Genomic DNA, 25,281 nt, shown 5'->3' on the forward strand with positions numbered 1-25,281 from the left:
CGCGAAATATTGCATTAACACTTTGTAAATACCCTCAAGTTCCCTCAAGTCTTATTTGGTTGATGGTGACGCAGAAAGTGTTAACAATACCATTTAACCTATTGTGCTATACAATCGATTGCTAGGAAATCAAGTCATCCCTTTCATGACTACAACTCGAAAATCTTGCAGATCGCTGACCAAAGGGAATCAATCAGCTTGTTTACTTTGACATGTCTTAGCAGAGATCCTTTCACTTCGGCAAGTAGAGAATGTGACCACATAATCTTAAAACTGTTCTGTCCGGGCCCGCCCGTTAAGAATTATGTTGGCGACCGTGTGCTTATGAATAATCTGGGTAGATTTGCGTTACTGAAGCTGAGACACGCATCTGTAGATTTACTTAAAATCGCTCCAAGCCTATGTAAGATGTTGGCTTTTTTAAACAGCTCCCTTCGTTTAAAGGGACTCAGGAGACCCAGAACATCTTCTACAGTTGTATTTGAATTTGTGGTGGTGCAAGTAAGTGGTACTGTTCAATCTGCAATATACGCATGTTCTCACATTTCACCTGGCCCGGATAGCTAGATAGTTGAAGGGATAATATTTTACCATCATTTCGTTTTCCTCTCCAGCAGTTCAGCTCTAGGGAGTTACTAAGAAAACTCAAAATCCATGCACAAATAAAGGAAATGAGTGAACTATGTAGTGCCCGTGACGATTGGGGAGATTAGTAAAGTGTGATAACTCCTAGATGTCGGCAAGGTCCACCCCCCCCCTTCATCCTTCCTTGCGCACTCGCCCACCACAGCTTTGAATAAGTCTTGTGACAATATGGTAATCGGCGAAATGAGTGTTACTATGGTAGTTAGAAGCAAACCGACTCTTCAGCATAGGATTCTAAACGCTTTGGCTTTGTCTTTCCACCGATGTTTTCGTTTACATTTTGTCGGCTATGAACTTGGTGTAGGTGAATGTCTCTGTGTGTGTGTGTGTGTGTGTGTGTGTGTGTGTGTGTGTGTGTGTGTGTGTGTGTGTGTGTGTGTACCCCCGTTTCCACAGGTTTGGTTGCCTAAATCACCATAAGGCAACCATCCACACGTGGATGGCAACCTAAACTCTGGATGACAACCTAATTGTGTGGATGGTCGCTTCATTTAACACCGTTAAATTGACTTTTTTGACGGAAAGAATGTCATAACAATGTTCAAAATGACATTCTTTCCGTCCTCTATAGGCGACGAAATAGGTCAAATTTTGTGCATTTTTTAGTGCAAAATTCTTCGATGCCGGAGCGAGTACTGCACCCAGTGCTGTTGTAGTGCAAGTGCACTAGAAAGGCACTACACCCAGTGCCGCCTCTTAGGTAACCATCCACACTTTAGGTATGTGTGTGTGTTTCTAAACACTTATTATAGTTCGTATCAAATATTTGCAAAATGTGCTGTTTAAAAAATAATGTATGGTGCCAATATTTACAATGTTGACAGCATTTACTAGCTTTCTGCCAACAGAAATAAAAGGAGAAAGATCGAAAGAAACATGTTGGCATTCCTTTGTAAATCAACACCATATGCCTTCGATCACAGCAACTGGGATGTGTGACGGTAAATAGCAACAGAGCTAAATATATCTACGCATGAAAGCGATACACTATTGTGAATCGAAACATTAACAACATGGACGTCAACAATCGAACGCAAAATCTCAAACCAACAATTGAAGCAAGTCGTCACACTGACTATAATCGTCCGTGTAAGGTAGCCGTGCATGGGTACAAAGGTCGCTTAGTTTCTCTGCTTTCGACTGACTTGGGGTACTGCCAAAGAAATGATTCAGCCCTTGGGATGATTTATCAAATACTTTTGTTTACATTGAAACGCGTTCTATGTGTAACCTACTCAGTCTGACCTTGACGTCCTGGCAGAAAGCCACTTCTAGATAATACAGTTCTCTGTTTACCACACCGATCAAAGCTTTTTTAACTAGTGTTTATTCGGAGGAAAAAAAACCCACAAAAAAACATTTCAGATGATACAGATTATTTGAACCTCGAATTTACATAATACTGAAAGGATTTAACTGTTAGGAGAAAGTTCTATTTATTGAATGTTATGGAAGTCATACTGAATTTTGTGGATTATTAGGCTATCAGGGTGTAATGTATGTGTGTGTGTGTGTGTGTGTGTGTGTGTGTGTGTGTGTGTGTGTGTGTGTGTGTGTGTGTGTGTATGGGTGTGTGTATGGGTGTGTGTGTATGTGTATGTGCATCCGTGCGTGTATGTATGTGTGTGCGTGTGTGTGTGGGCGTGGGGGCGGGTGTGGGTGTGGGTGTATGTGTGTGTGTGTGTGTGTGTGTGTGTGTGCGTGTGTGTGTGAAAATTGCAGACACCTAAATACACATCAACTAAGCCAGTTGCAAAAAATGTGAAAAACACTGGTATTACACTCTGAGAACATATCACACCGGAAAGTAAATTTAAGTCAGATCAAATCGGAAATAAACTACAAGCTAAAAGGCAGCATAGGTGGTGGTGGTCGGGGGGGGGGGGGGGGGGGGGGGGGAGGGGTAAGGAGTAGGGGATTTATCAACGCCTCTTGTGATACATGGTCGCGACATATCGCATAAACACTTTGTAAATGCCCTCAAGTCTTATTTGGTTGATGGTTGCGCAGAAAGTGCTAGCGATACCATTAAGTCTATAGTGCTGCACACTTAATTTCTAAGAACTCAACTCAACTCAACTCAACTCAACTCAACTTCAATTTTCACATAGAAGAATTTGTCTTGCGCTTGGGATTAGGACATAGGCAGAAAGTAAGAGTATAACATATAGCAAGTCGCGTAAGGCGAAAATACAACATTTAGTCAAGCTGTCGAACTCACAGAATGAAACTGAACGCACTGCAATTTCTCAGCAAGACCGTATACTCGTAGCATCGTCAGTCCACCGCTCGTGGCAAAGGCAGTGAAATTGACAAGAAGAACGGGGCAGTAGTATAGTTGCGCTGAGAAGGATAGCACGCTTTTCTGTATGGCAATCCGAATGGTGCAAATGTCCCTTCTAGCTCTTGATGTCTAAATAACGCATTATTTAGCTAAATAACGCGTTATTTAGCTAAACAATGCTTTATTTAACTATATCATGCATTATTTAGCTAAATAATGCATTGTTTAACTTAAACAATGCATTATTTACAGATACAGAAAAAAGAGAGCACAAAGCACTAAACAATGCATTGTTTAGCATAAATAATAGATTGTGTCTGTAAATAACTCATTATTTATAAATAATTACGCGTTTTCTCTAAACAATATATTATATGTAAATAAAGTGTTATTTAGATAAATAAAATATTATTTAAATAAATAAAATATTATTTAGATAAATAAAATATTATTTGGATAAATAAAATATTGTATGTAAATAAAATATTATTTAGATAAATAAAATATTATTTAGATAAATAAAATATTATTTAGATAAATAATTTATTATTTAGATAAATAATTTATTATTTACTGTTTTTGCCTTGAAATAGTATTATTACGCTAAATAATGCTTTATATAGCTATATAATAGGTTTCCGCTATATAATTCATGATTTGGTAAATAATACATTACATACCGTAAATAAAATATTATTTACGGTAAACAATATTCATTGTTTAGCGCAGTGCATCGAAGCCGATATTTCTCTTGTTGTTTTTTACCACGTGTTTCCGTGGATCCACGAGAGCTCTGTTGATTCTCAAACTGACCAATCAGACAACTAGCATCTGTCTCGGCGTACTAAAGCTACATCCGCTTCGCTTCCGACCATCTTCTTGTCAGGTGGCTAACTTCAACTGATGGTACAACAGCAGCAATTTAGTTCGCAGTCGTTCATTCTCCATGTCCAGATGTAAAAGATGTTCCCCCATAAAACTTTAAAATACGAACCCTTTGCAGTGCCAGTTCCTGGACAACCGCTGTAGTTAGAGTTCTGATCAATTCAGCGGGAACGTTCCCTTGTGCTTGTGTAGCCATCTTGATTACATTTGGATTGGATTGGATTGGATAAGATTTACAGTCCAGTGAGGTTACCCTCATGGAAATTCGGGCTGCTTTCTCCCCGGGGAAAGCGAGCTGCCATACACACGGCGCTACCCATATTTTTTTTTTCCTGCATGCGTGTATTCATGTTTCCTGAGACTTAATGCCGTGTGAGATGGAATTTTTTTTTTACTTTATTCCAAGTCCCACGGGTATTTGATGGACATTTTTATCTATGCCTATACAATTTTGCCAGGAAAGACCCTTTTGTCAATCGTGGGATCTTTAACGTGCACACCCCAATGTAGTGTACACGAAGGGACCTCGGTTTTTCGTCTCATCCGAAAGACTAGCACTTGAACCCACCATCTAGGTTAGGAAAGGGGGGACAAAATTGCGGCCTGACCCAGGCCTGAACATGCAACCTCTCGCTTCCGAGCGCAAGTGCGTTACCACTCGGCCACCCAGTCCCTTGGCGGAATCGGATGTGGAGTACCGGATACTGGGTTTGCCAAGACAGTGGAGAATCAACAGCGCTCTCTCGGATCCACGGAAACACGTGGAAAAAAACAACAAGAGAAAAAACGGCTTCGCGATGCGCTAAACAATGAATTGTTTACGGTATATAATATTTTATTTACGGTATATAATGTATTATTTACCAAATCATGAATTATATAGCGGAAACCTATTATATAGCTATATAAAGCATTATTTAGCGTAATAATACTATGTCAAGGCAAAAACAGTAAATAATAAATTATTTATCTAAATAATAAATTATTTATCTAAATAATAAATTATTTATCTAAATAATAAATTATTTATCTAAATAATAAATTATTTATCTAAATAATAAATTATTTATCTAAATAATATTTTATTTATCTAAATAATATTTTATTTATCTAAATAATATTTTATTTACATATAATATTTTATTTATCTAAATAATATTTTATTTATCTAAATAATATTTTATTTATCTAAATAATATTTTATTTATCTAAATAACACTTTATTTACATATAATATATTGTTTAGAGAAAACGCGTAATTATTTATAAATAATGAGTTATTTACAAACACAATCTATTATTTATGCTAAACAATGCATTATTTAGTGCTTTGGGCTTTCTTTTTTCTGTATCTGTAAATAATGCATTGTTTAATTTAAACAATGCATTATTTAGCTAAATAATGCATGATATAGCTAAATAAAGCATTGTTTAGCTAAATAACGCGTTATTTAGCTAAATAATGTGTTATTTAGACATCAAGAGCTAAAAGGGACATTTGCACCATTCGGATTGCCATATTTCTGTACCTCTCTTCGTTTTAACTTTCTGAGCGTGTTTTTAATCCAAACATATCATATCTATATGTTTTTGGAATCAGGAACCGACAAGAAATAAGATGAAAGTGTTTTTAAATTGATTTCAAAAATTTAATTTTGATCATAATTTTTATATTTTTAATTTTTAGAGCTTGTTTTTAATCCAAATATAACATATTTATATGTTTTTGGAATCAGCAAATGATGGAGAATAAGATAAACGTAAATTTGGATCATTTTATAAATTTTTAATTTTTTTTACAATTTTCAGATTTTTAATGACCAAAGTCATTAATTAATTTTTAAGCCACCAAGCTGAAATGCAATACCGAAGTCCGGGCTTTGTCGAAGATTACTTGACCAAAATTTCAACCAATTTGGTTGAAAAATGAGGGCGTGACAGTGCCGCCTCAACATTCACGAAAAGCCGGATATGACGTCATCAAAGACATTTATCAAAAAAATGAAAAAAATGTTCGGGGATTTTATACCCAGGAACTCTCATGTCAAATTTCATAAAGATCGGTCCAGTAGTTTAGTCTGAATCGCTCTACACACACACACACACACACACACACACACACACACACGCACGCACATACACCATGACCCTTGTTTCGATTCCCCCTCGATGTTAAAATATTTAGTCAAAACTTGACTAAATATAAAAACAGCATTCATATCACATTTCATGTATCACACACAGTAATCACTAGCATAGGCCCAGGCCTACAGATATCACACTGTCCCTGCATCACACATGCAAATAAATAGTATCACACTTACCACGTATCACACACAATATATACACTACATAACATACAGCAAGTTTCCATCTCCCGCGCCCCCCCCCCCCCACACACACACACACATCCTCGCACATGCGCCGACTCCATACAAATGACATCACCAGGCCATTAACTAAAATGCACAATGACCAGCAGAGGGCACATGATACACAACACGTGCTCAACCAGACCCGCTAACTAAAATAACAACTCAACCAGACCCGCTAACTAAAATAACAACAGAGACAGAAACAAGAACCGGGCACAACATCCACACGTGCGCGACCTACTCCACATCAAGCGCCCGTGATCTATAAATAACAATGACTGCGTTTAGAATAAAACATGAATAGTGCCGATGTTTGCTAACAATGAATACATAAAACCAAGTCATTCATTGGCCGATGTAGTGTCTGTACGTTAGGTACACATTCAGCTTCTGGCATATCTTTTTGTGGCATGTTTGAAATGTGATTGCAAATATTTAGGACAGTCGTCATTTAAGACTGCTATTGTCAAACCTCTACTGAAGAAACCATCGCTTGACCCAAACACTCTCAGCAACTACCGACCTGTCTCAAACCTTTCCTTCATCTCCAAACTCTTTGAAAGAGTCGTCCTGAAACAACTCAACTCTCACCTTCTTTGCAACAATCTTCTCTCTCCGCTTCAATCTGCCTATCGTCCTCACCACTCCACCGAAACTGCCCTTCTCAAAATCACTAATGTGCGCGCCTTCGTGAGCGAGGCTGGTACTACATATTGTTCATACGAAATGACAAACACAGGTTACAAGCGATAACGCGCAAAAGTACTGGTTTATTATTTTACATCTGACACTAGGGATCAGTAATGTATAGATATATAGTTACAGTACCACGTAATGCGGTAAAAAACTTATGAACAGAAAGAAAAAGAGAAAAGAAAACAAATTATTAGACATGGCAAAAGTATCAAATGCATTAACAAGACACGAGAAGTAAAAACAAGAAAAATAAACAATCACAAGACAGGAGAAGACAAACAGACAAGAAAGTTACAATTACCAAACACTCGTTGGTTAGTCCTTCAACAACAATAAAAAGTTACGTTCTGTACGTTCAACAACAATAAAGAATTACGTTCCGTACGTTCAACAATACCATCAGCACTAAGAATACTCAAGAAATTTAGCATACATACGTTTAAAACCAAAATGGCTACTTTCAGAAAAATACAAAACGTTGACTCATCAGGCCAGGAATACAAAGCAAACTGTCAGTGTCATACCAAAAAGTCTCCTAACGACAATGTTCCTGCGTTAATCAAAGTCACAAACAAGATATTTACTCATCCACTTTCCCTCAATAACGTTACAAGAAATAAGCCCGTTTACAAACGATCACCACAGACCGCAAGCTTCTTTTACCTAAATTCTTTTAACGTAAGGCTGAAAAAGTCGGAGAAAACGTTTCACTTCGAACTTCGTTAACCACAGAAAACACAAGTTATCATTATAAACATTAGCGACTTTCTAGCGTCTACAAAACATTGCTGTACGTTCACAACACTAGAACAGTTGAACACACAATAAAGAAACACTACAACAAGTCAGACTTTCAACTCACGTTATACATAAACAACTCACAAAGTAATTACAAAATGGCGACCAAAACACAACACAAACAAGTAACAACAAAATTACCTTATGCGCTGTGTGGGTTGACCAGCAGTACCAAAAACGTGTTGCCTCACAAACGAAGGGCACAAAACGATTCACACTTGAGAAACAACTGTCTCCAAGAACATTACGTTGACGTTAAAACATAAGAAACACTCCGTTGGTTCACTTGATAACCTTCATACGTTTACATCAAAACCAAACGCTTCCTAAAACCCTCAGATCGACTGACGAGACAGGAGTCAAGCAGCGGTATTTATGGAAACAAAAACCTAACATGGAATAGTTATTCAAAAGTCAAAGGTCACCGGATTGACCAACCAACAACATTCCTAAGACAGAATCGGGTAAAACTACTCTTTTACAACCAATCAGTAACCGATCACGCACTCCGTGCATGCCCAAAACTTAAAACGGTATATTTAACAGAAAGAAGACCAAGGAACTAGCTGACATCACAAAGCTAAAAACACGTGAGTCACACGTATTCTAAAACTTGCAACGCAGATTCGCAGGGCTCACCTCAAAATCAAGACACGAAAAAAAGCACGTGAATCTCACGGTGTTCTAGAACTAAACGACGCAGTTTGTGACGCTCCGACCAAAACCAGGTCACAACAACTGAACAAGGAGCACGTGAATTTCACGTAAAAATATTAACGCTCCACAAAACGGGTCACAACAAGGTGCCACAATAAAAACACGGTTTACTTCTTTTTACATCGTGCAATGGCTTGAGCAAACGTAATTACAACAAAAGTAGGTGACTGCATGCCACATCGGCATGCACACTCCCACCGGAAATTATATTAATATAATTTACTTCAAAAAACCTTTGTACAAACACATTCCTTATATCAAAAGAAGAATAACGCAGATTTAGACATTTCAAATTTACAACTCAAAACCATTGTGTTGCAAAACATTTACACAACAATATTATGGTTCAATCATTTTCAATGTTTCAACACATCTCGTTTCAACTAAATGCCACTAGTCATTTACTCGACGGCATAAAAAACGCACCACTTAAATCATAAATGTCCGTTACATCATCTGGTATAAAAACAAACCGCAACTGTCAAATTGGAAAAACACTCCAAAGTTCATTGTTCTTTCAAGTTTGCTTACACAGCTTTGTCTTTGTGATTTTCACAATCTACTAACACAGTCATTTTGTGAATCGGTCGCTCTAATATGCGACTATCACCAGTGGGACGGCCGTGATTGTCTAGAGCCTTTGTTCCAACATGCACTTTCACTCGTCTGACCAGTCCATCAGATCCAGGCATCACCTCGATTACACGAGCCATGCACCACTCTGATCTGCACAAGTTCTGGTCATGCAAGACAACAATGCGTAGGGCGTTGATGAAGGAATCACTTGACATGTCATCCAGGGTTTCAATGTGGATTGCCCTAGAGGCAAAACACGTCACGATCAGCCCGTACAAGATTAATGTCATGACCTTGACGCAGTCATCACGGTACCCTCGTTTTTTCTGGCGTTTCAGGCCCTTCAGATGCTTGACTGCGGCACTTCTGTTGTCGGGGAGGGACGGTTTCTCTGGTCGAAATGGTAAGGGGATCTCGTAGTGACCAGCTTCGTTGACCTTCACGATCTTCTTGAACTTTACATCGTCCTGGGACATGGATCCTGAGTCACTTGCAAAGTCTCTTTCCATAACATGTAATGGGTCAGTACACGAGACTTCGTCCACCTGTACCTTGTAGACGTGAGCTACACGTTCTTCTTCCCTCGATCCTGGCTTGACGATGACGCGCATGGACGAGGCTATGCCATCAAAGGCGACGGAATGCGGTGCCTTGCCGACGATGCTCCAACCTAACTTAGTCTCTACTGCGAATGGCAGTCCTTGGACAACGTTTAGGGGCATGAGGGCTTCAGCGCAGTCGTAGCCAATGAGGAGGCCTGCTTCGCAGTCAGGGTACAAGGGGGGCAGTTTAGGAGACAGGTGTTGGAGATGTGGGTAAGCTTTGACAGTCTCTGAGGTGGGGATATGAGTGGGGTCAACGGTCAGATAAGGTCGTGAGATGGCAGAAGGGAGCCTGACAAACTCACTGGAGGAAGGAGACCGGACACGCAATCCAGAGTACTTCCTGCCGGAGACCACAGCATTGTCCTCAGTCAGTGTGGAGACCCTGAGTGTAGTCGGCTGCGATTTGGCTTTAACTTCTTCAGCCACTGACTGCACTACAAAAGTGGCGTTGGACATAGTGTCCAGTAGTGCGTACGTCAGCACTTCTACGTTGGGGTTAGAGTCACTGGAAACGAGAACGGGAACGATCATAGACGTGAAACCGATGCTGTTTTCCTCGCTGGCCTTAAGAGCAGACACCGTAGGAGTCGACGATGACAGTGGCTCTTGAACGTCAGCAGCAGAGGTACGGTAATTGTTCTTGTGTTCACTCGCCCCTTTGTTTTCACTCATACTGTTCTGATATTTGAAATTGTCATCGTGAAGACAAGTGGGATGAGCCTTCTTGCACTTCTTGCACGTCTGTTTCTGCTTACATTGACGGCTCTGGTGATCCTTGCTTCTCAGACATCCGTAGCAGATACGGTTCTTGAACAGAAAATCTCGTATCTCAACCAGAGGCTTCACTATGAGTTCCTTACATGTCCCAGCGTCATGGTCCGGAAGTTGACAGTGCAGACATGCGGTGACATCCTCTGTCAGGGTTGACAGGTTCGTTGTGAACTTTCTTGGTGTCCCCGATGCACTTGTCAAGCCGAAAACAGGGTCGTTAGAAATGTCTGCTTCGAGAGTAACGAACGACACGAGTTCATTGAACAGAGGATACCTCTTCTTTTCAACCTTAGTTCGAGCAACTGTTCTAGACCATCTGTGACTCATCCAGTCTGGGAGCTTTCCGACGATCTTCCGTAAGTACTGGGCATCATCCAGGATGCTCAGTCCACCAACTTCCTGGGCAGCAACGGAACATTGCTGCAAGAAATCGGCCAGACTTCTGAGTCCCTTGGGATCCTTGCTTTTGACTGGGGTCCATTCGTCCAGCTTGGTCCGGAAAGCTTGCGAAACGACGTATGAGTTGCCGAACCGATTTTCCAGCACTTCCATGGCTCTCTCGTAGGCATCACCTTCTCTCAGCAGAAAGAAGCCGGTCACGGCCTCCCTTGCTTGACCTCCAATGTACCGTTGCAGATACAATAACTTCTCACTGCTGGTTATGTTCTGTCTCTCGATGAGAAACGCAAACGACGATCTCCAAATTGGATATTGGAGAGGGTCACCAACAAAAATGCACGGCTCCTGCATCGGCAAGCGGTTGATCATCAGAGCGTCTGATAGGGTTTTGGCGAGAGAGTCCATAGGAGTGTCCTGCTTTGCAGGAGTAGCAAGTGGACGTTGGTAGTACGCAGACGGGGGGTAAGAGGCAAATGGACGATCTGCATGACATTCCTTGTCAAAGTTCATGTACGCAGGGGGCCTTGCATTTTCGTTTCCCCAAATAACTTTGGGGGTGGTCTGATGTGGGTCCAGGAATGTGGGCACGAAAGGCTCTGGTTTGGGATGTAGGTGGGTATCATAGGGGAAACAGGGTGGGGTAACTTGAAAACGTCTGTGGTCCATGCGTTGGTGACGTTCTTCTGGGAAGTAGGTGTGTCGTTCTTGAGTCTCATCACCTTCCCTTGTCTCTGGTAGGTGATAAGACCAACCTGTGTGGTCGAGATCAGGCGGGCGAGGGCCTGTGACGCTTGTCGTTGAGTGTCCAACGTTGTGCAGAGGCGGCTGACCAGTGTATGCACCGAGAGGGTGCTGCAGTGTGGTCAGCAGCGCTGTAGGCCGCATGGAGGATGTAGTTGCAGCCGTCGTGTAGTTGGGTGTGGAGGGCTCCCGATGGATGAAAGGAGCGCTCGTTCCGGCGTGATGGGGGGCGTTGACATCCTCTCTACGTTGAGGTCCGTACGCCTCGTAGGTGGCGTTGTTGGTAGTAGCGGCGCTTGTAGAGGCGCTGACTCCAACGACGAGGTCCACGACAGGTAACGCGTGCTGTCGTGGCTCAGTCGTTGTGGTTCCTGCGATGAAGTTGGTGACAGCAGCGTTGACGTTGACAGTAGAGATGTCATGGATGCTGGCGGCGTTGCAGACAGGAACAGACGTGACGTCCAAGGCTGGCTGGTGTGTCCCTTGATCAGCAATGACGGCAGCACCTGTCCCTATTCCTATCGCTGTTTGTTCATTGTTTAGAGGAGGGGCTACAAGACTGTACAAGGGAACGAAAGGACGAGGGTGGAACCTAGAGTTCAACAAATCAACTGACGGTAGATCAGGGAGATCCTGCTGAACGGATTCACCTTGTTCCAATACTTGTAACATAGCTTGTTGTTCTCTTAAGCTAATTTTCAATTCGGTGGACTGAATTTGTCTCAAAGCCTTCTTCTGTTTAATCTCTTCAAGAGCTGCTTCAGCTGCGTCTTCGGCCTGCCTAGCTGCTATTCTCTCAGCTTCCTTAGCCTGCCTAGCAGTTTCTTCGATCAGCCTAGCTGCATTTCTCTCAGCTTCCTCAGTCTGCCTAGCTGCATTTCTCTTAGCTTCCTCAGTCTGCCTAGCTGCAGTTCTCTCAGCTTCCTCAGTCTGCCTAGCTGCTGTTCTCTCAGCATATTGTTGTTGTAAGAGATCCAGTTCACTAAACTGAGCTTCCTTTATTGCGTCACCTTCCACTTTTATGGCCAGGGATGCAGCCTCTAGTTTAAGAGCCAATTTAGTGTCTTCAGAGCTAACACTTTTAGAGCGGAGAGACTCGGCGCGAGAAGCTACTTGGCTACCTGATCTCCTGCTACCTGACTTGTGGCTAGCTGACTTGTGGATGGCTGACGTAACGCTAGCTGCTTTATGGCTGGCAGTCTTACCACTGGCTGACTTGTGGGTGGATGACCCAACGCTAGGTGTAACACTGCTATGCCTGGAAGTAGGCTCTTTAGTCACCTGCACGCTAGTCGTTTGTCTGTCAAGAGCTCGATCAATGTCAAACATAATGTTCTGAACTGTTCTCTGAACATCATCCCAACTTTCCTGAATGGTTTCACCGCTACCAATACTACGAAGACCTTTCTCTATGTCACCAAGATCCTTGTACATGCTCAAAACAATTTGTTTTTGACTGGTTAACGACTCTTGATTAGGAGTTTCTTGGTTAAGCTCTGTTACTACCTCACCGATTGCTCGTTCCAAGAATGTTCGTTGTCTTGCGAAGTTTCTAGTTTTGATCTCAATCTGGTACTCTCTACCTTTTTCAGTAGGCTTAATGTCACGCCTAGGCCTTTGAGAATGTTCATCTTCATCGCCGTTAACGTCATAACCTGAAGCTTCCAATGGTTTATCTGCTGGAATCTTCTCCATTACAATGTTCGCTTATTCAAAAGCACTAAAAAACCTACATAAGGTTTATCTGGTTATAAAGTAAAATGAATCGATCTGAGGGTCGTTTGGGATAATACACAAAAGTCACAAAAAATGCGCCGGATACGGAGTAGGAAGATCTCTAACCGACAAGTTGATCTACGTTGAACTATGGTTCACTAACACAGTGACAGGTAACAATAAAGTCTTTTGCTGGTTATCAACAGCTACGTTTACGTTCATTGAGCATCAATAACAACAGTTCTTTACATTCACTTGGCTGGACTTCAGCTAAGTTTGTTTACTTTAGCTAAAGTTCTTTCACTGGGCGTCAGCAGCTAAGTTTTTTACTGGGCGACAGCAACTAAAGTTTTTTACTGGGCGACAGCAAGCTAAGTTTTTTACTGGACGACAGCAACTAAAGTTTTTTACTGGGCGACAGCAAGCTAAGTTTTTTACTGTGCGCGCCTTCGTGAGCGAGGCTGGTACTACATATTGTTCATACGAAATGACAAACACAGGTTACAAGCGATAACGCGCAAAAGTACTGGTTTATTATTTTACATCTGACACTAGGGATCAGTAATGTATAGATATATAGTTACAGTACCACGTAATGCGGTAAAAAACTTATGAACAGAAAGAAAAAGAGAAAAGAAAACAAATTATTAGACATGGCAAAAGTATCAAATGCATTAACAAGACACGAGAAGTAAAAACAAGAAAAATAAACAATCACAAGACAGGAGAAGACAAACAGACAAGAAAGTTACAATTACCAAACACTCGTTGGTTAGTCCTTCAACAACAATAAATAGTTACGTTCTGTACGTTCAACAACAATAAAGAATTACGTTCCGTACGTTCAACAATACCATAAGCACTAAGAATACTCAAGAAACTTAGCATACATACGTTTAAAACCAAAATGGCTACTTTCAGAAAAATACAAAACGTTGACTCATCAGGCCAGGAATACAAAGCAAACTGTCAGTGTCATACCAAAAAGTCTCCTAACGACAATGTTCCTGCGTTAATCAAAGTCACAAACAAGATATTTACTCATCCACTTTCCCTCAATAACGTTACAAGAAATAAGCCCGTTTACAAACGATCACCACAGACCGCAAGCTTCTTTTACCTAAATTCTTTTAACGTAAGGCTGAAAAAGTCGGAGAAAACGTTTCACTTCGAACTTCGTTAACCACAGAAAACACAAGTTATCATTATAAACATTAGCGACTTTCTAGCGTCTACAAAACATTGCTGTACGTTCACAGCACTAGAACAGTTGAACACACAAAAAAGAAACACTACAACAAGTCAGACTTTCAACTCACGTTATACATAAACAACTCACAAAGTAATTACAAAATGGCGACCAAAACACAACACAAACAAGTAACAACAAAATTACCTTATGCGCTGTGTGGGTTGACCAGCAGTACCAAAAACGTGTTGCCTCACAAACGAAGGGCACAAAACGATTCACACTTGAGAAACAACTGTCTCCAAGAACATTACGTTGACGTTAAAACATAAGAAACACTCCGTTGGTTCACTTGATAACCTTCATACGTTTACATCAAAACCAAACGCTTCCTAAAACCCTCAGATCGACTGACGAGACAGGAGTCAAGCAGCGGTATTTATGGAAACAAAAACCTAACATGGAATAGTTATTCAAAAGTCAAAGGTCACCGGATTGACCAACCAACAACATTCCTAAGACAGAATCGGGTAAAACTACTCTTTTACAACCAATCAGTAACCGATCACGCACTCCGTGCATGCCCAAAACTTAAAACGGTATATTTAACAGAAAGAAGGCCAAGGAACTAGCTGACATCACAAAGCTAAAAACACGTGAGTCACACGTATTCTAAAACTTGCAACGCAGATTCGCAGGGCTCACCTCAAAATCAAGACACGAAAAAAAGCACGTGAATCTCACGGTGTTCTAGAACTAAACGACGCAGTTTGTGACGCTCCGACCAAAACCAGGTCACAACAACTGAACAAGGAGCACGTGAATTTCACGTAAAAATATTAACGCTCCACAAAACGGGTCACAACAAGGTGCCACAATAAAAACACGGTTTACTTCTTTTTACATCGTGCAATGGCTTGAGCAAACGTAATTACAACAAAAGTAGGTGACTGCATGCCACATCGGCATGCACAACTAATGATCTCCTCCTTGCCACTGACCAAGCTGAAATCTCTGCCGTCGCCCTACTTGATCTATCAGCGGCCTTTGACACAGTCGACAGCAACATCCTCCTTCAACGCCTTCAGCACACCTTTGGTATCCATAGCACAGCTCTTTCTTGGTTCTCTTCTTATCTCACCGATGTGTTTGATTGCATGACTGTGTGTGTGCTCGTTCAATCGTCAAAACAACAACAAAGTCAGTACATGACGTGTGTTTTGTAGTTCCTTTGAAGTTTCGGTCAACCTGAAACGCCCAAATGTGACCCTCCACCACGAAATGAGTCGCATGTCACCTCGCGCGGTTCTGCGCTAGGCTTAATATAAGTCCGGGGAGTGTCTGGTAACAGTGTGAGGGTTACCTTAGTCACAGGCTTATAACTCAAACAGTTTTCGCTCTTTTCTAAAACGGTTTTCCCCACTGGATAGAGCATAAAGAACTCTTTAGGAAAATGTAAAAATGTGAAAATCATGCAAAGGTGACATGCGACTCATTTCGTGGTGGAGGGTCACAAATATGAAGCTTATAGAGAGATCCAGATTCAACCTTCGTCAGACGATCATTCGTCGGTGGTGGGGATTTCCTCTCTATTTTTAACTTTGTGCCTCAATGCGCATGCGCTTGGTTTTTCGCGCCCACCACTGCTTGCCGAAGACCGGGATCTGCGTGGTGAAAAAGGGGTGTTTGACGAACCTCAATCAGCAATCTTTTCATAATGTTAAAAATATGTTTTATGTGCGCAGTGTAAAAGTTTAATATAGCTATTCTGATGAACACGTGGGGGAATTCGGGGGCTGTGATTGGATGGTCTCTTCCGATCATCAAAGCATAATGCGGCGGAAGTCGGCCATTTTACTCAATATCCAAAAGCATATTGTCGATAACAAAGACGCATGGTTCCGGTTTCTTCCACGTGTATAAAGTACACGCATACCTCGCCAGGTTTGTTTCTGTGACTAGTCGACAGACGATGCCATTTGCTTTGTGTGTGTTTTTGTTGTTGCTTACTGTACATGACATACATTACGTGTAAAATCCAGTTCTTTAACAGGCAACAAACCTTGCAAATTTCCAGAAGCTGCAATCTGAAGCGACCTATCTCTGATTCTAGCAGACGATCTCTCCAATGTTTAACACAAAATCAGCAAACTCTCCTGTCACATAGAATGTTGAAATGAAGTTACCGGTCTGAAACATTTAGTCGTTTCTTCTGAGACAATCCTTGTTCTCTTATCATCTACAGATTTACCGCAGTCTTCACCACGCGAATTCCCAACAGAAGTCAGACTTTCGAACATACAATATACGTAGGCAAGCATGATACGTCATGACGTCATATGATTCCTAGCATATTGACGTAATGCTAAACATCCGGTTATCTCGAGTTTTCTCCGTAATACATGTCCGTGGGTTTTTCAATGTTCGGTTATTTCCGTGGCTTCATGCGGAAAGGGAACCGTCGTTTGCAATCATCGACATGGACCATTCTGGTACTTGTTGCTGACAAAAACATGATTTTAACACAGAATTTAATGTCAGAATAGCTATATAAACGCTATTGTGTTTTCATCGTAGCAATAGGGTCCGATATTTAGACTCGAACAAGTATAATGCGACTTGTCTTCGACTCGTCGGCATTACACTTGTCTCGTCTAAATATCGGGCCCTATTGCTACGCTGAAAACACAATAGCTGGTAATAATATGTTCACGACGCTTCTGTGGACGGTGCATCTGTAAACTGTTCATTTTGGAGGCCTAGTGCATGAACACGGATACCCACACAAAACTCAGAACTTGAGTCGACGGGCGACATATCCTGCCAATTATCTCCCTTGATCTCTCTTGCACAAGACACTTGTTTCCACTGATCTCCACTAGGCCTATTTGTTTTAGAGTTTGGATATTTTACAGGAATGAATCTAAAAATCTAAAAAAAAATTCAGTGTTGCTTGTATACCCACCATATTCAGATGTCTGGAATATTCCGATAAAAAAGACTCGTCATATATAACACTACTCGTCATCACTGTTTCGAAAAACAGACGAACGCGCACGAAGAACTTCGCGTAGATCTGGACCGAAATTGGAAAGTGGTGACCGTGACGGGATGTGACGTCACCACTTCAACAAACTCGCGAAGATCGGAACTCACGAACTTTTGACGAAGGCAAATCTGGATGTCTCTAATGGTTGCTTATGTGTGTGTGCTCGTTCAATCGTTAAAACAACAACAAAGTCAGCCGAAAAAAATTCGATCGATACATAAATGTTATTTGCGTTTTTGACCAAAATATGACATTTTACACAGATTGAGACAGTCATTGTTCTCCGAGACCGCGATAGAAGAGAACAATGACTGTCTCGATCTGTGTAAAATGTCATATTTTGGTAAAAAAAACGCAAATGACATATAATATTGTGTTGTGTATAATCGAGTGGTGTTAAAACGCTAGTTTTAGTGTGTTTGTGATGTGGCTCAAACCCAACGACAAATTGAGAACAACATAAACAAATGTTTAGTTTATACAGCTTAACTTGCAGTGGGAATGGATTTGCTTGCATGGGTGTTGAAGGGGTTGTGGTGCCCTGTAGGAGAGTGGTGTTGGTGTAGCTAGTTGATGACAGGACATTGTGGAAGGGAAGAATAACAGACTACGACACGTGGCATGCATACTGGGAAGGACACACACACACACACACACACACACACACACACACACACACACACACACACACACATACACACACACACACACACACACACATAGTTCTAAATAACTTAGAAATGAGCCGATATGTGTGTGGTGTGTGTGTGTGTGTGTGTGTGTGTGTGTGTGTGTGTGTGTGTGTGTGTGTGTGTGTGTATATATATATACACAACAACAAACAAACAACCAACTGAAAGCATACAGTTATTGAAACCATACCGTACATCAGATTGTGACATAAACAAGAGACTGCACAAGTTACAACGAGGAAATATTTACAAACTTAAATCTTAAGCTACACATGGTCGCGTGCCAAATAATAACGCACACACACATTAACTATATATCTGAAGGTCATATTTAAAAATGCAAAGGGTACACAAATTATAGCGCACACTCATTGCTTAAACATATATCATTTAATTGGTGGGAGTGGTGGTGGTGGTGGTAGTGGAGATAGGGGCGATAGACGAAGTCATCTTTTGAATAACAAAAATCCAAACATCTCACACTTTCTTCCTCAAACAAAAATATGGCAACTGCTTTGAAAATGTACGCGCCTAAACAGTGGCATTGATAGCATTATCTGTAAATGAACATAAAGGCATTTACACTAAAAAAAACAAATCATAATGAAATATTGTATGTACACATAGCGATATTAACAAAACCAGCATGCACATTTCATATCAACATCAGTTTAAAGATACAACATGTTGATAACAACAATATGAAGCGTAGTAAAAAAAAAACACTGTATACAATCACGCAGTAAATATACTTTCCTACTAAACCTTGACAAAATAATCAGAAAAGCTAAAACACAACAATTGGTGCATGTCATTGAAAAGAACAATCAGATGTTGACATTAATCAACACTTTTACTGGACCGTCTTCCGCACCAGAAGGCATGTTAATAGTTCAAACTTTAAAGCAATGCACACTTCCATAAAACAAATAAAATAAAACAAGTCGCGTAAGGCGAAATGACTACATTTAGTCAAGCTGTGGAACTCACAGAATGAAACTGAACGCACTGCATTTTTTCACAATGACCGTAGTCCGCCGCTCGTGCAAATCGCAGTGGAACTGACGAGCCTGTTTAGCGCGGTAGTGGTTTCGCTGTGCTGCATAGCACGCTTTTCTGTACCTCTCTTTGTTTTAACTTTCTGAGCGTGTTTTTAATCCAAACATATCATATCTAATGTTTTTTTAATCAGGCACCGACAAGGAATAAGATGAAATTGTTTTTAAATCGATTTCGGAAATTTTATTTTAATCATAATTTTTGTTTTTTAATTTTCAGAGCTTGTTCTTAATCCGAATATAACATATGTATATGTTTTTGGAATCAGGAAATGATGAAGAATAAGATTAACGTAAATTTGGATAGTTTTATATAACAAATATTTAATTACAATTTTCAGATTTTTAATGACCAAAGTCATTATTTAATTTTTAAGCCACCAAGCTGAAATGCAATACCAAAGTCCGGCCTTCGTCGAAAATTGCTTTACAAAACTTTCAATTAATTTGATTAAAAAATGAGCGTGTGACAGTGCCGTCTCAACTTTTACAAAAAGCTGGATATGACGTCATCAAAGACATTTATAAAAAAAATTAAAAAACCGTCTGGGGATATCATGTAAAATGTCATAAAGATCGGTCCAGTAGTTTAGTCTGAATCGCTCTACACACACACACACACACACACACACACACACACACACACACACACACACACACACACACACACACACACACACACACATACACCACGACCCTCGTCTTGATTGCCACTCTATGTTAAAACATTTAGTCAAAACTTGACTAAATGTAAAAAAGGAAAAGAAGCTGAGTTAGGTATGATTATAGTCACACTTTACGGAAGTCTCCCAAAATATAAAGACTCTAAACTGGGAACAAAAAGGGAAAACAAGGGGGGGGGGGGTCATCAACAGAGCTGGACCCCCAAAACCAAGGGCGTTGGAGGAGTGTTGTTGTGCATGACTCTCTATTCCTTCTTGATTGAATCTAATTATTTATGTTTTATTGAAAAAAACTTAAATGAAATTGGTCTATCTGGCCTTTGGACTTTTCAAGAAAATGTTCAATACTCAAGCGCATGGTTTAAAAAGAAAGTAAAAAGAAGTTTGTATGACCAGTATATCCATAAATGGTTTACAGAAATTGGAACAAAAAATATGTTTTGGAATTATCGATTGTTTAAAGATATTGTTGCATGTGAAGACAATGTCACACACCTGCCATATCAGCAATGTGTTTCAATGATGAAGTTTAGAACATTAAACAACAATTTGCCTGTACAAAAAGAACGTTATCTTAACATCCCGAGGTAGAAAGAACTTGCACTAATGTGTATCACAAGACATAGGTGATGAATTCCATTATTTATTTGTCTGTGATTTTTTCAAAGAAGAAAGAGCTGAAAAATAATGCACTTAAATTTAAAAAGTTGTTTGCTACTAAGAAAAAGAAATTGCTAAAGAATATTTTGGACTTTATTAATAGAATTTGTAACAGTTTTTCATATTTTTTTTATTTTTTATTTTTTTTTATTTATTATATTAGCATATATCATGATTGTATTGATTGTATTTATTGTTCAAAATGCCCCCATGGGTTATGGACTAATAAACTTGAACTTGAACTTTGAACTTGAACCTTCAGGAATCTGATTCAAGCGAACGAATTCATGTTACAAAATATCAGGTGGTACAACGAAAACTGCGTCGATTTCTCAAAACACATTTTTTTAAAATCAAGATTCATATAATTCAAGTTCCTGAGCTGTGGTCATGTTTAGATGCTCTATTAAAACTCAAGGGGTTATTGAATGCCGTGCATGTTTCATCCTAAACGAGGAGCATGCTTACAAGCTCACAATTTACGGTCGTGCTGAATAAATCGTGTGCACCGTAGGCGTAGCCACGACTTTGTGAGAGCCAGCTGTCGTAGATCTGGTTCCTCGTGAACCGGTTGTCATGCGGTCGTTTCTCTTTGAGCGATGTGTTTTCTTGTCAGATCGACCTGTTCCCCGAGAAACAGTAGAACGTTTGGCAGAATGTGATTGTTGACCAGGTGACTTAGCAATAGCCGATGTCTGCTGGTCTGTTTGTGTTTCATGATCAGGTTGTTCTTCTTTAGATATGTCGGCGTCGCGTGGTGCTCCTTTGCATTCGGCAGTTTTGGCCGTCGTCATCTTAACCTTTCGGTTGCGTGCTGGTTTTTTAGCAGTTGTCTTTTGTTTGGTAGCCTTTACAACGGTGGTACGTTTTACGGGCGAGTTGATGGGATGAAGGTAGAAATCGTCAGTCGCATTGCTGTCTGAAGAAGACGATGAGCTGGCTGTCGTCTCAGTTTCGTCTGCTGAGACTGAAATACCGAGAAACATTCTGATTCATATATTCTCTCTCTGTCCCTCTCTCCCTCTCTCTCTCTCTCTCTCTCTCTCTCTCTCGCTACCCCCCCCCCCTCTCTCTCTCTATCCCTCTCTCTATCTCTCTATCCCTCTCCTCCTCTCTCTCTATCCCTCTCTATCTCTATCCCCCTGCCCCCCTCTCTCTCTCTCTCCCTCCCTCTCTCTCTCTCCCTCTCCCTCTCTCTCTCTCTCTCTCTCTTAGCCGTTATTGAGCAAATCATTAAAACAAGCACCGACTTTCAATGCGTAATTTGGTCGTTTTGTTTATATCGTGTATTACAGGAGACAAAGATCGAGAGTGTGTATGAATGCATGTGTGTTGGTGTAGAAGGATCAAAAAAAGAGCACTGAACAGATGAATATAAACTTGGCCTGAACATTATTGCTACAAATGTTGCACCCACATTAAAGCAATAATTCCAGTGTCATTTAATTACAACTTTACATGCCAGTTAAGGCCGTTCACTTGACTATCACCTGACAAAAACGGAAGGGCCCAATTAAAAATCGACAACAAATCACAAGAGACACAACTTTCCAACTTGTACATACGTAGCCTGAACAGGTTGATTTGTTTAGGTAGCTTGCGTATTTCGTGATATGTTATACCTTTCCTACTGATGCATGTGTCGATCGCAAGAGCGGGCAAAAACGGGACAGATATTTGTTCAGATGTGACGCAATGTTTCGGAAATTATTGTTAAACTCGTCAAAGGATTGTTCACTTGTGTCCAAAAAAGCTAATGACTTTGCATGTCTACTGATAAATGATTGATACAGACACTGTCGAAGTTTCAAATGCGTATATGCACTGACGCAAATTTGCTAGTAATGTAAACACATGAAAAAAATATGGAACGTGCACGCCGTTTCTCTCTGACTGCTGTTACCGCTGCGTACCTCTCAAAACATGCTGCGGTCTCGCTTGGCTGGGCATTGCTGTGGCACCAGAATCATCCCTTAAATATCAAGCGTGTTTACAAGCCTAGCAAATATGCGTCAGTGCATATACGCACATGAAACTTTCGCAGCGTGTGTATCAATCATTTGTCTAAAGACATGTGAAGTCATGAATGTTGTGTACACAAGTGAACGATCATTTCACGAGTTTAACAACTTTTTTCCGAAACATCGCATACATATATAAACACATAACTGTAACGATCCAAAAGTATCACCAGTATGTTAATGAATTATTCTGAAAGTTTCAAAGCAATCCACTAAGTCATTGCTAAAGTGCAGCGCTTTTTGTCATGATACCCTTAACAAATGACGCAAAAAGTCATGTTTTTGCACGCCCTTGCGATCGAACCTGCATCAGTAGGAATAGCATAGCACACGAAATACGCAAGCTAGCTAAACAAATCAACCTTTTCAAGGTAGATCATTGATTTGACTTCCTTCGCGTATGTGCAAGTTGCAAAGTTTTGCCCATTGTCCTTTTTTGTCGATTTTTAATTGGGTCCTTCTGTTTTTATCTGGTTGATTTTCAGGGTACCCTTATTTGAGCGCCTGTCACGCAATCCCTAGTAAAAGATATCTCGTTTGACGAATGTTTGGAGCTCAACGTGATTATGGTCCGTTTGTGTCATATTGATTGTGTCACTTTTTGTGTGTGCATAAATGTTGTTTTGGGGGCACGGAATGAAAGATAACAAACTACCTGACTGGCTATCAGTTGATGTAGTAGAGTGCTGGCTGATATGGTCAGAATTTGCTGTTGCTGTTGGGTGTACGTAGTCACTGAGCAGATTGCAAGCTAGAGCTAATGCAGCAGGCTGACTGTTTGCAGCAGCAGTAGAAGGCATCCGTGGAGTAAGATAGCCATCTGATAGGCTGTCCATAGATGAATGAGCAGAAACACCACGCTGACCATGTGTATGCGCAGTTGACTGCACTGTCGGAAGCACATTCTCATAGGGTGGGTTTCTAGTAACCTGCATATGTGTAGCATCAGGAGATCTTGATGACTGTGTACGATGACCTATACAACAAATTAAACAGAGCAAATGTTTTTTTTAGCTAATGCACAGGCCTGATCTACGCAGTTAATTTTCTAGTAAATACATAAACAGAGGTTTTGAACATGGCAAAAGTTGCAAACGCAGTTACCTGCCATTTCAGTCAAGATGAACTCAAACCAAAACAGACAACATAACACACACACACACACACACACACACACACACACACACACACACACACACACACACACACACACACACACACACACACACATACACACACACGCGCGCGCAATTGAAGTACCAAGCAAACAAACAAGCCTCCAAAACACGCCAACCAACATAACAATTAAACATATAAACAGAACCTCGATAGTTTGTTTACACACTGCTCACCCAATCGACGAAAATTGCATGGCCTTGGATTTCCAATTGGTAAGTCGGGAATCTCTTGATAAACATGGCCCAGGCTCTCCCTTTCCGTAGCTGTTTCAGGTTCCTGAGCCGCCTGTCTTTTTGAGTTTAATTTTCTGAATTTACCTGAAAATATAAGGGGCAGCTCACAACTTATCAGAACATCTGATTAAATAATCACAGGGTTTATGCATCAGATTTAAAGAGGGCGAGTTTTGTTAACTTTTGTTAACATTATTGCGCATGTGTGAAGATCGACTTATGTATGCCTTAATCGGAACCCAAACGTAATTTTGACAAATGATAACTTTTTATAGAGGAATTATTTGATCAAATGGCTGTGCCAAACACAACAGTGTTACAATCTACACAGAATGGAGTCTAGTTTAAAGGCCCACTCCGCCTCACCGAAGGTTAACAGAACGATCACATATTTTTATTAAAACAGTAATACTAACCTGACGAAACACACTCACAATAGCATCCAACAACATTAAATGAAACCACTTGAACTGCTATTTAGCACGCTTAAACCACACACCAGTTTTCGTAGTTTTATTCAACGCCCGAGCCATCGGAGCCCCGTGTGACCCCCTTTATTTATACATGACCTGTTGAGTCGTTTCGGTTTCAAACCAACTCTATATTGGTCTGCAATATCATGTTATTGTGTATCTCGGAATATCATATACAACAAATAAATGATAATGACACAAACTGAATGGTCGTTGACTTAAAAAAAAACTGTAGCGATTTGAAAAAGACCGTGTTAGATGCAGCTCCATGTTGTGTGATAGTAGTGCTGTCGCGGCGGTACGTTTTTCAATGCGCGCAATAGGGGAAGGGCTCCTAATATGGACCGGCTCCTAATAAGGACCAGCTCCTGTTCTGACAAACTAACGGCGCTAGAGCGCTCAAAACAATTTCATTGGCTATATTAACCCTCTCTGGATAACTTTCACATGTCAAAACAGTTGCAGAAACACAAACCTGAAAACCGTTAGGCTTTTTCGCTTTTTTTCACTTTTGGCAGGGTTCACTCTAAATTTTTCGCCTAAAACCGAGTCGTTTCTGTCCACAGCCAAAGTTTTTATCACACACAAATTGCTACATATGACAGCGAAGACCGTATTTCTTAAATTTTAGCAGTGTTGACCCCGAGTTTCTACTGCAAACAAAAAATAATAGCAAAATCGCAAAGTATGTGTAAGTCCCCTAATATGGACCACCTTCAACAAATCGAAGAAAATAAAAGCTAAATGCCATTCAGAAGCATGCTGGAAATAACCTATAACTAGCCTTCGAGATTTAAAAAAAAAATCACAAATAGTCTTCTTTTTGTGGAAGTTGA

Source organism: Littorina saxatilis, linkage group LG8 (assembly GCF_037325665.1).
Source record: "Littorina saxatilis isolate snail1 linkage group LG8, US_GU_Lsax_2.0, whole genome shotgun sequence".
In the NCBI taxonomy this organism is placed as follows: domain Eukaryota; kingdom Metazoa; phylum Mollusca; class Gastropoda; order Littorinimorpha; family Littorinidae; genus Littorina; species Littorina saxatilis.